The sequence below is a fragment of the Monomorium pharaonis genome, chromosome 3 (genome assembly GCF_013373865.1).
Source record: "Monomorium pharaonis isolate MP-MQ-018 chromosome 3, ASM1337386v2, whole genome shotgun sequence".
Lineage (NCBI taxonomy): Eukaryota > Metazoa > Arthropoda > Insecta > Hymenoptera > Formicidae > Monomorium > Monomorium pharaonis.
The window spans coordinates 8,275,739-8,288,754 of record NC_050469.1 but is presented as its reverse complement, the minus strand read 5'-3'; the positions used below and the strand labels follow the sequence as shown (position 1 = coordinate 8,288,754).

Sequence of the window (13,016 nt, the reverse complement as noted above, 5' to 3'; positions counted from 1 at the left end):
TCAGCACCACCGCGCCCGCATACCGTTGTACCTCCGCGTCTCTTCACTTCGCCGACGGTATTACCCTTCGAATAGGGGATGGATCTTTTAGAATTATTCGCACGTTCTTCTCGCGCGTCTCATCGTCTATTACCCTCATTGCTCACCGTGTATATCTATATTAGTCACGTCTCGACGTAATATTGTAGCTTCTTATATATCAACTTGTGACAAATGAAAGCCGATACATTATACGTTTCAACGTATCATCTCGAAGCGAAGCGATCAGTTTTTTAAAGCAAAAACGTCGAGTGTTATAGACAGTATGTCAATTAAATCAAATAAGTTAACTTCTTTCACAAATAAAATCAAACAAAACTATAAGTGGAATTCACGCGACAGTTCCACGACGGCAGGTCTTTGAAAAAGATCGAGTAGGATTCGAGACGATTATTACAGAGTGAGAATTTAATACCAAGGATAATTGAGTTCCTTTAGTCGGCGTGTTTGAATTACAACGCGGTCAACTTACCAAAAGGGTTGCAGGTACCGGTTATTTCTCGGCGCGCTAGGACTTTTATTTTTTCCAAGAGCTAATGTTAGTGAGTGAGAACGCTAGAGAAAAGCGAGGAGAGGAGTGTATTTATTTTGCCTTACGGTGGAAATTATACTTAAATATTTGCATTTCCACATTTTGCGCAAGAAACGCCGGCAAGAAGAACGGGGCGGAGAAGCGCCTCACGCGAGATGGGGCATCGGGTTAAAAACGAGGAACATTTTTCAGGAGATAACGCAGCGTGTCAGACAATAGTTGTATAACCTTGCCCGTAATGTAACACACACCCGTCTGTTACTAACAACATTTCAACATATGCGTGAAGGCGATCTCAGCCAACCGGCTCTCGTTCCTTACCGCTACTGAAGGTTTCCAAGCTATTTTCCCGACACCCGTTATCGATTACGTGACTTCTAATGCACACTAATGGCACGCGGAGTACCAACCTACTAAAGTTTTGTCAATATAAAGTCAGACTTTAATATCGACTAAACCGAAGCTGAACACCGGGGTATCATTACGATCCTATAGTACTTATCACACTGTAGCAATATATACGGTAATATATACGGCTCTACAAGAATACGAATCAGACATTTTAAGTGATTCTATTAAAAATATGTCTCGTATTAATTTTGATTTCTAAAATATCTCTTTTTTTATATTTCATAAATTTAAAAGACAGATAATGAATTTTCGTGTATCACATTATGAGAGACTTATTTATTCATAATTTGAATTTTCTGTCAGATTTCAGAAACATGACTAAAACAGCGATATATTTCATAGATTATAGATTTCCTCATATTACATAATCCGATACATTTGTATCCCTTGATATTATATTGCAGGGCATTAAAATTGTTTAAGTTCGATCGGTGGCCCGCGCGGGGCTGGTGAGCATGCAAGATGCGCGATTTCCAGATAAATCGGAAACTTCGTGGGCGGTGCAGCACGACGAGGAAAACACATGTAGGCAGCACATATACATACACTCATGCACAAAGAACCGCAGTCTAGCAGTTTCGTTAATCGCGCAATACATTGTTACCAGTTGTGCCGTTTTCTCTTCGTTATTGCGGCCGGTGCGAGAGAAATGTGTGCCGTAATTTCGGATATTGCGCCTCACTTTTCGGATTAATCGCGCAACATTGGAAGCCGAAATATTTCGCCGGCAATTTCGCCGACGACGTCGGGAGTAGGAGGGAGGAGAGTGCGGAAACAAAGGGAAAGAGGCGAGCGAGAGGACGAGAAAGCGTCTGGAGTCGACTACGGGATGTGTTACGATCTCGCTCACGAATAACGAGATCATCCGGTTTTTTCTGGCAACCAAAGGATCGATATCTGATTCGTACGATCCAATTTGTGATATTTGTCGACAAACGTATATTCGCGAACATACATTGCGATAAATAAACCCGCGGGTGCATATTCAATTAGATGACAATTTTTTAATTGATCTTATTGACATTGGCTATTTGTGCCAATTAAAGCCGCGCGATAGGAGGAACAGAGAAGTTATTTATTAATTCTACACATATTTACGAAGTTACAACAGCCCGGCGAATTTTATTTACGAAAAATTCGATAGAAGGCGAGATTTACGTACATGTTCGAGTTTTTCCGTCGATGTTATCTGTTGATGGAAAATGTCCGTCATTAATATGCTTTTATGTTATCTAACACGGTAAACAACAGCGAGTAAATATATATTTTATCGAGAGATATAGGTGAAAAAATTCTTTAAATAATGGATGAATATACGAAATACATAAATTGACCGCCGGTACAAGAACCGGATATCAAGATCGAAGAATTTCGTATTTCAGTATCACACAATAATCGGGATGCAAAATTGTCGTTTCGTTCCGCCTGGAACGTTACGCGTTAATAAGAACAGATGATATCGGTGCAACGAGCATGACTTTTGTGCAGTGTAAAAAGCGGCGTTACCGCAGCACATCAGATTGTTCTAATCGGGCGGCAGAGTTTCTCGTGGTGCTAATTGCAGGCTACACTCGGCCGAGAAAAAGTAATCTCCCGTGACTGTCGCGATTGCGTGCGTGGCCGTCGACTTGTCGTCGTTAATAATATCGATACAACCGGGTTGGTCGGCACGTGATAACTCCTGCAATTTCTTCATGTGTGCGCGTCTCTTGATCTCACGATCTTCGAGATACCACCACTTTTATTTTTTTTTTCGCGCTTTCCCTTGCTTGCGTAAAATAAAAGATAGCTCTGTCTTACATGATCGAGAGGTTGAGCGGATGATGGAGGTACGTCACGAGGATCATCTTATAAGTCTAAGACTCTAGAAATGAGATATTGGGCTACTATGCGGATTATATTGTTTACTGAGAAAACATATTTAGAAGGAGGAGTATTTTCTTCTAATATGATAGAGTATAATAGAGACATGCGTAATACAAATGATAAATATATAAAAATATGAATAAAATGTACATCATATCCTTATCTCTTAAATTATTTCGGTGAGTAAATAATATCGTATTATATTATATCCTTGTATTTAGTACACTTTTAGTTAATACGTAAATATATTATTAATACAGAATAAAATTGGTACGTGGCTAGGATCAAAAGTCACGCGTTACGCATGTTTTATCGAGACATCCTGATGTATATATGCCGCATCAGGAATAACGGAGGTCCGGCCAGCTGGTTGATTTTCCCGGCAGGTTCCGAGCTTACTTATTCTCCGAGGATGTGAGAACGGTCAGCTGTTACTCGGTAGAGCAGGAGAATAAGTCGGAACGCGTGTCGCGCGAGTGCCGAGAGACGGATGAGGACGCTGCGTCGTAGAAGGTAAAACGAGAAAGGATCGTGCTCGCTGTCCGTGGCAGGATAAAGAGGCGAAGCGAGGAAGAAAAAGAGGCGAGACAGAAGAAGCAAGAGGCAATTTGAGGGGACGGTGGCGCGGATAAAGTGTGCCGCGCACGGATGCTGCGAGGTACTGCACTGCAATGAACAATGTGCACGTTCGGAGAAAAAGAGAGAGAGAGAGAGAGAGAGAGAGAGAGAGAGAGAGAGAGAAAGAGAGAGTATGCGAGAATGTATTCATCGCGCGGGGAAGTTATGGGGGCAGTTATCGCCGGGTGATAACTCTTATTGCTGCAATAAAGTCGCGCTGCCACCCTCGAGGGGCGCCAACTGCTCCCCGAAGGCTGTGCACGCTCGTTACCGTTCCGACACCGTCCCGCGTTCTCACTACATCCGCTATGCCGACACCGTATGCACATCGTATACGCGTAGAGGAGACGGTCGTATGCGTGCCGCGGCCGTATGCGCCGCACGGCCCGTAAACCGCCATGAACACCAAGAGCTGCTTGCAATTGTTGTAAATATCTCGTTTTGTTCCATTACCGCGTATCACGCGAACACGACGGATGCCATTGTCGCGGTGGACCGGCGTGTTAATTGCGCTCGAAGATTATTCGAACGATCTGATGCACTCTGCCAGTTTAATTTAGCAATGTCGATGAGAACGGTTAATTATCTCGCTTCGATTCGTCGTATAATTAAGACACGTCGGCGTCACCGAACGAAGAGGATAGCGGGATCTGATAACGCTTGAAAAGTGACTTCGCGACTTAAATCAATTGTGTTCCCTGTAAACGAAACAGACGGGAGACGCTGACCAACAACCACGCAGCAGTAAATCAGCAACGTCACGCGGTTTGGTAATTAATATTCGAGCACAGAGCGCGCCAGCAGCAAGATTCAATTACGAGCGAAGATATAAGATAAGTGCGCCGCGCCATCGATAGGTCACTGAGATTCGACTTGTCGCTAACAAGATCTGCACGGTAATCAATTACAGTGAGTCATGAAGGGGGAGTGGGGGAGGGGGCTAAGATTTAGTACCTTTGTGTTATATTATAGCGCACCTAATGAAGAGCGTAAATCACCAATATGATATTTGTCAGATTTATAGCTGATATTTATAAGTGAGGGAAAACCGAACGAACGGCGCCACGGTCTATCTGCCGTTAAACGCGGTGAAAAAAGTCCCCCGAAAGTTCCTCGAGGGTCTACGGTCACGTGAAAAGCTCTGTGGAAGATATGAAAAATTCAGAGATTCACATTTTAATAATGAAGCTTACGAAAAGGGTTACAGAATTCTCGAGGGAGCATTCTCTCAGGACATAATAAAACTCTCTCGCCGACCCTTCCTGTTCCCAATTAACTGCAGCATCCTGTAGCGGTCCACGCGGCACGAGCAGATCTTAAGGAAACGGTTTAAGCGGGGGTCTAACGTAGGTAGCGCCAAAGCAAATGGCGGAAAGGAAGGAAGGAAGTGAGCGTCGTCAGCGAGCACCGTCTCGTCGGTGAGGCCGTTCCTGCGGGATCAACGACGGCGAGGTCGGTAGCACGAAGAGAGGAGAAGCGACGGGGCAACCGAGCGAAGAGACGCGGAGCGAAGTCCCACGGGGCGCGCAATCCGCCCTCTGATTACTGTATTCAACACAATCTCTACCATTGTCTCCGCACCACCTCCGCACAGAAGAGGACATATTAATATTACGTTCCGGGAGAAGATGTCCATTCCGCGCTGAATAATCCAAGGCAGCCGGTCCTTCCCCGGAGTTATACCTAGGAAGATATAGCTTGCGGACTTGCCACGATTCCCTACCGACGCGGATTGCGCGAAACCGTCGTCTGTGTATGTGCACGTACGTGTGTGCGTGTATTGCGTTTATACGCGAGTGTGTTGAAGATGGAATAATAGTCGGAGAGAAAGGAAGACGGACGTCGTAACGAGAGGAAGGCTGAGGAGAGAAGGATGAGCCGCTGACGTCGTTGTCGTCCTCGTCCTCGTCCTCGTCCTCGTCCTCGTCGTTTTCGTCATCGTGAGAATCGCAAAGCTGTTAGCGCGGGTGAAGGGTTGTTCCTTGCCGTGATGGATTATCATGGGATTTCGCAATACTCTTAGGTGTGCGTTAGGCTGACGTCCCGTCGATGTAACGTCCGTTCGGTCCGTTTATTGGTGGCTCTCGATTTATACTCTTACACTGATGGACAGAAATCGAACGTTGATTGGGATTACGCTCCTTTTTCAATTATCCAATGAAATTGGAGTTCTCTTGGAGGAACAAGTCACTCATTAGTTTTATCTATATTAGAAGAATTCTCTGCTATTTTTTAATAACGTAGACCTCATTTTGATTTAAACTTTTTAAATAAATAAATTGAACGTGAGAAAAGTAATATCGATAGTAAACTCTAATCTAGTGAAAATTTCCAAGCGTAATGATTAATAAAAATACATAATTGAAGCACCTTCCCTTGTTGCACAAGATGCTGATAAAAGCCGTTGCATCACGCACCAGACTCGGTGCGTGCTCGTGCGTAATGTATTCCCGTTTACGTAGGTCGAAATAGATTGCGTTACTTCCGCATAATAATTCGAAGAAGTTAAACATACGAGAGGAACGTCCGCGGAGTTATAGTAGCTAACACGCGGCGCTGTAACGCGTAGTAAAGTGAAACACGGCGGAGATAGATCTCGTATAATCCTCATATTTCTGCAATACGTTACCTACGTCGAGAGGCGGTCTCGCGCGCTGAAACTCCCGCTGACTTCGTCTCGAGTGTTTGAGAATACGTTATAACTTGCATGCCGCAAGTATGCACTTCCTCGTGTACGAGCGCGGCGAAAAGACGCGCGTTCATCGATAGAGAGCAAGAGTGAGAGCGTGTGCGCGCGCGAGAGGGAGAGAAAGAGAGAGAGAGAGAGAGAGATGAAACCGAAGCGTGATGGCGACTAGCCAAAAATACATTTTACGGAACGATATACCGAAATTAGAATACATTGAAAAATGGATACAAATAGAAAGCCCTATCAAGACCGAAATAATTTATTATGGACTTTAAGTCAGGCCAGTTCGCGATGTCATCCGGGCACAGGCTTTGTCAGTCTATCTCGCGTTTAATGCAGGACATCCATCTTAGTCAAAAATAACAAGAATTTCATAGAATCTATAAACAAAACTGCCCAAACGAATAATAAATTTAACTTTTTATGATACCATAATCGCCATCGTCGAATATCAGAAGTCGACTTGGGTGTTCAGTTTGTCCAAATCAGTTTTATCACGGTGAACGTAATATCAATGTAGGACTTTTAAGCTGAATTACACGTTGAATGTACAGAGAAATATCAAAGATAGAGATAGACAGATTATCGACGCTGTAACCGATAGAAATGGATATTGCTATCAGAGATGTCGATTGACCCTCAGAATGAACGGTTCGATATAATAAAAAAACCGGCAGCGAGGACAGAGTTATTACGTAAGCCGTAAAAATTAATAATCATTGGCGTTAGGCGGCGAAATGAAACGTAGCAATCGCGATGACCTTGCACATAAGACAAGATTCGCCGAATGAGAACCGCTGCACGTACGGGGGGTAGTCCGCCCTGCTGATCACGGCACATCACGCCACCGCACCACCCAGATATTTTAAAGCAACCCCCGCCAGCGCTAGAGAGCGGGGGTGATGGGTTAGCAGGGCCGGTTTGAACTGTTTCGGGTAATATATGTGTGTGTGTATAACGCCAGCGAATAACCTGAAACGTGAAAGTTCGCAAAAGGAAGCTGGAGTCAGTCAATCGTGTCATAGGAGATCATTTATTTAGACTTCAAGAGATTGCATCTTCTTTCTTCCCTTTCTTTCTTTTCTTTTGCTAAACCAGTGTGCTCTACATCCAAGTCTAAAAAATGCCTCATTCGTGGTTGTGATTTAATTTTTCGCGTAAAAATAACACTGTAAAAAGATGAATTTACATATTTAAAATACGTAGTTTAAATTTGCTGTTATTTTGACGCGAAAAATCACACACAAAAAAAAGAGATTTTTTTACACTCTTGGATTTGCAGTGTACTTTCAGCTCTCTGCGTGTTGAAAATAGCATTCTGCAGTAGTTACTACGATTGTAGTGGCTTTAAACCGGCCCTGTGGGTAAAGCGGGGCCACCGGTGTTCTCTCTGCCATGGGCACGACGGTAGAATCGAACCGCTCGTGCACCACCATTCCATAACGACCTCTCCTGCTCGTTCCATAGATAATGTCTCGGCCATCCTGCACCCGCCCTTCGGTTCCTGGCTCGCTTCCCGTCAAGGAATTTCCATACGAACCGAGCTGCCTCGCATTCGTAGCTTTTTTTTCCATGGCTTGGCTTTTGTGGCACACGGACGTGCTACTGATACCGTGACGAGCGATAAAAGATTTAGGACATCCACTTGCAATCTCTCTCTCTCTCTCTCTCTCTCTCTCTCTCTCTCTCTCTCTCTCTCTCTCTCTCTCTCTCACATAAAATACATATATACACATAATCAAAAGTGTTGTATCCTGTCCATCGACAAATGCCAGATATCCGTTCATTGTTAAACACAAGGTAAAGCTTGTAATGAATGTTATTCCTCTCGAAATAAATTCATTTTAATTGTACGATTCTTGATTATGTAGCTACAAATCATTTAAATAACTCGTCTGCATTGTTTTAAATGCCTTCGGCCCGATAAAACTATTTAGATAATTGAAAATTTGTAATCGTGTTTTTTCTACGTTCAAAGGGCTTTTTCAAACAATATACCTTTTGGTACGAGATGCATTACGGTAAAATTAGATCCGTTTGCTAGGTGCATAATATTCTAGGTACGTACGCCACGCATTGTGCGATTTAAGCGGTATACTTTATTGAAAATTAATTCCACGGGAAATTCAGTCACCGAACATAAATTTGGCAGGTTTAATTAAAGCACAAGTCGAACACGTCGCGACATTTCGCTCGATAGAGAATGGACATTACGCGCACAAGCTATTATCTTATTAACCACTATATTTTTTAAATGTTAAACAATTGAATTATATCCATTTCTTCCTCTTTTCCCAAAGTAAGCATATTGAATACATTTAAATTGAAGAGAATTTTAAATTACATGCATAAAAATTATATTCATTCTTGTATAAAACTCTTTGTTGTTTAACACATCTCTGCAAATATGCAGAGTACATTTAATCGTTAATAATATTAGGATCATTATCGAAGTTACATTATGATTTGTGTTCACACAATACCGAAATTTATATTTGCTTTCGCGCAGATGAAAAACCAAAGAGATCAGCTGGTACCTACGATCGGAAAAATTGAAGCAGCAGCTCGGTTTGCTACCGTGGAACACTTTATAATTCGCCGTTTGCGTCGATAGTTAAAGCCGATAAAATCGCGAGTCGAGTAATGCGATCGGGGGCGGCTTCTAATCTCTGTTGCGCAGCAGGAGTTACTGATAATTGCGCCGGGGAACTCGCGAAACGAACGATAAATCACGGCGGCTGTAAAATATAGGAAACGATCAGCGCTATCGAAGGGCCGCCGCTAACGGCGATAAGGCGAGCGATAAATCACGCAGGATGCAGCTACCGATCGAACGAATATACAACTTCGTCGGGTCGAAAGGTACTCTATAAAAAGGCCTTTACTATTGCCAGGCAAATTCCGAGTCCGACAACAACGTGTATATCAATCCCTTTAGAATTAAAAAGTTTTATATTTTTTATTTGGTAAATTACATAATTATATTATTATAATTTATCATTATACTTATTTTCATCATTTAGATAAATCTTCATAGATGTCAAATCGTTTTAAGTCATAAAATTTATATTCATTTTTATGTCTTTATATATTTTGTTTATATACTCTTTAGTTTTATATTAATAAATTGAGTATAAAACACCGTGTTTTAAAATAAAAATGCTTTCAAAATTTGTTAATTACCGATGCATATTTAATAATGTTTTATATGTTGCAAAAATAAATTTTTTTTTTCTTAAGTGATCGTTGTTACATCACCTTTCGAAATAAGAGATATGCTTGACAGAATATCAAACGCAAAAAAATTAATGATCTGACACGGCACTGAATTTGAATCGTATTTGAAGGTATGCAACATGTCCGTTGTTATCCGGATCGTGGAATCTTTTACTAAATGAGATCGAAAAGAGTAATAGGTTATTGAGTTCTAAGAACAAACGTATTATTTATAATTACAATAATACAGATTCATTGATATGTGAAAAATATCGACGTTCTATAGACATTCGATGGACGACTGACATAACTTTAGATGTGATTGTATGTACAATAAGTGACACGGAGGAACGTTGTAATAATATTGCACTATGGCATCGCATGATTTAATATCTTTGGATGGTACGCGATATTGGAGTGACTGATTGAACGGCTCGATAATGGACGTCGGCTGCACAGAGGAACGAAATTGTGCAGTAATCGCGAAATTGTGTAGTAATATACCGCATACTTTGTACGTATTCCTCGATATGCGACTCGTTAGCGTTGAAAATTTACTGGAGTAGCGCGTCCTTTTAATCAGACATTTTCAGGATAGAGGATTCGATAGGGGAGACGACAACGTGCGAGCGTCTATAATTGAAAATTTTATTTAAAAATCAGTCATTTTCATGTAACCGGCGAGTTTAATTCTAACGTAAAACATACAGCTAGTTAAATAAAATACCTCTACTACTGGTGGTTTAAAAATTAAGCAAATTTGTCTCTGTGTTTTATTTAGGAGATAGAATAATGAGTATCACGGACATACATAAAATGCATCGAGTTCTCGCAATAAAAATATATATGGTTTTCATATGTAATTCAGAGCTATCTTTTTTCTCAAGAAACATTCTAAAATAAACATAAAAAATATCTAATAATTTTAATATTTTTAGGAATATTGTAAAATACATTCATAAAAAATTTATTATATATGTAACGATTTTTTAACCTCGGTACATACAGGTATTTGAAGCAATGCCATTATATCTATCGTTCGATATTTTAAGCCACATTTCGGTCGGTCGTTAATGAATTTTCTATTAACGTTCTAACGGTCTAGGTCAAAAGGGTCCGTCACCGCGGATGGATTCCTTGTCTCCCACCATTATCATTATATACGCTCAATTTAGCAGAAAGGTTTGCTTCCTACTGGATTCTCCGCATCACGTCGTAACACTTCTACGGTGTGTTCACGAGTTCACGGCTCGTTAATCCGGACTGTTGTGGAAATTCTGCATGAACCGATAACTCGTGGAAACCCGAACTGACGGACTGGCTTCATCCTTATTATACGAGTTATCGATAACTTCCAACGTAATTGTAACACGTTAGAGACAATCCTCATGTAAACCGATCGAATTATTAAACTTGAAGGAACATGCTCCTTCCATTCTATTTTCGAAGATCTGTTATTCATTATTCAGTGCATCGTAGCTCGAAAATTCTCTACTAACTTGTGCTTTCATAACTTGTACACATTCTTCAGCACAAACGACGTGCGATCGCGCACAAATTTCTCTTTTGACAGTGTTATAATACAGGGCCTTACTTTCTGTTAATATCTTATGTATTGTTGAAACTTGCGGAAAAGATGTGCGGTTCGTTTACACCCAAGAGTTTCGAACTGGGAGCTATAGTTGCAGCGTTTCATTTCCGCAAAAGTAGCAAGTAGCAAGTAAATCATGATATAATTCGCCTTTTATTCGCATCATTCGAATTCTTATTAAGTTTTGCGAAATTCTAAAAAAATAATAATACCATGCTTGAAATAATTGTCTTACTTCTCTCTCCTTTCTCTCTCTCTCTTTCTCTCTCGGAGATTATCCTCAAATTCCCAATTTTCGATCTTCAATATTCATTCTATCTATATATTCAATACTCGTTCACAATAATCATTCATGGTCACAATAACGCTTCTCTTTGCAAAATGTTAACGAAAACTGTTCGCCATTCCTACCATCAACTGCAATTCTCAAATTGTAGTATTTTACTTATACATCGATTTTCGTAGCGCTTATGAATTCACATCCTGTTAACTGTTCACCTTTGCCAACCGCACGCTTTGCAGTGCTTCCCGCTCGCAATTGCGACTGGTTTTCTGTTGCCTGTCCCAGACGCGCGAGATCGCCGCCGTTTATACCGACTCTCTCCCTCGTTCGAGTATACCGGTGGTACGAATTCACAGCTCGTTAACTCTCGCTGTTGAGGGAATCAGACTAAACCACACTGGCGTCAATTCTATCGTTTACCGAGAATAGATTTAGGACACTAAACGTACGTACGTACGTACGTAACGGTGAAACTGTTGCGTATGCAAAGAAAGAGAAAGCTTTTTCATTGCGTATCCTCCTCTTTCAGATTTTTCCGTGTAAAATGTGAAAAGTACACAACATGAAATCGGAGCGTTAAAAGCTACATACACTAGACTGTTGACTTTAGAACATAAAACTCGTTATGAATTCGAATTACTTTTTAACATAAATATAATGGAAAAGGAAAATCATTAATTAGCTAAACACGAAACCGTAGATAAGTTAAGAGTATTTATTTTCAGATATATATTTTTAAAATTATAATTGAATTATAATATGCCAAGATTTTAATAGAAACATATTATTACGAAGGAAAGAGAGAGAGAGAGAGAGAGAGAGAGAGAGAGAGAGAGAGAGAGAGAGAGAGAGAGAGAGAGAGAGAGAGAGAGAAAACGCCTCCTTCCTCTTTGATCCCGGCGAATGCGAGAGATCCAACGCTGCGTTTCTCGCAGCATTCTCCGCCGCAAAGGCTGCTACAAGGTTCACGGGTTCACAGCTCGTTAACTCGCGCCGTTACGGGAATTGCGCGAACCGGTAACTCCCCGGCAAAGCCGTCGGATGCCCCGCTTATGCCACTGTGGCAACTTCGGGCCATAACTCGCGCAGGACGCCAAGACATTTTAATTATCTTTCGAGCACGCAGCCTCCCCTTCCTCCCCAATCGTCCCCGCGATGCTCGCCGCTTCCTTTCGCCGGCACGTATCCAGCCACCCTCTTTCTTCGGCCGGTTGTTGTACCGTGTACTACGTAGAATTTATGACCGCGGTGTGCCTTAGGAAAATGAAACGATATTCTTTGCTCGCTTACGGACGGCCTCGCGGGTAATATCCAAGCCAAGGAGACTGCATTCCGGATTCTCCGCCGCCGCGCCGCGCCGCGCTGTCGACCGCGAGGATGAACTTGTTATTCTGTTCCCGGGGACGAAACTTTACCGTCCGGGAGCAAGACCATTCTCCGTCAGCTCGCGCTGTCGCGGCTCGTTAAATCGGATATACATTTCCGCGCGAGCGTTCTTTTTTCCGTGCAAAGCGGAAGACACAAGGCGATTCTTTTAACCGCCGCACCATTGCGACCCGATTCCATCCAGGTCGTAGAGCTATAATTCACGGGTGCAAACGTTAAAATTGAAAACGAATATAATCCAGATATCCTGATCTATCTCAAAAGCGTATAATCCAAGAATAATATCGCGAAATGTATCGCGTACGCAGACGTTAGCTCTCGTTCTTTTCTCCTGCCGTCTTTCTATTTTAATGCCAGTTTTATAAAATAGCACGAGGAGAGCCAC

At 41.8% G+C, this 13,016-nt stretch overlaps 1 protein-coding gene across 1 annotated transcript in view; it reads right to left on the bottom strand.

Annotated features, from left to right (window-relative positions):
* Positions 1–13,016, bottom strand: part of LOC105835619 (E3 ubiquitin-protein ligase MIB1) — a 375,334-nt gene that overhangs the window by 200,251 nt on the left and 162,067 nt on the right. The window lies entirely within an intron of this gene.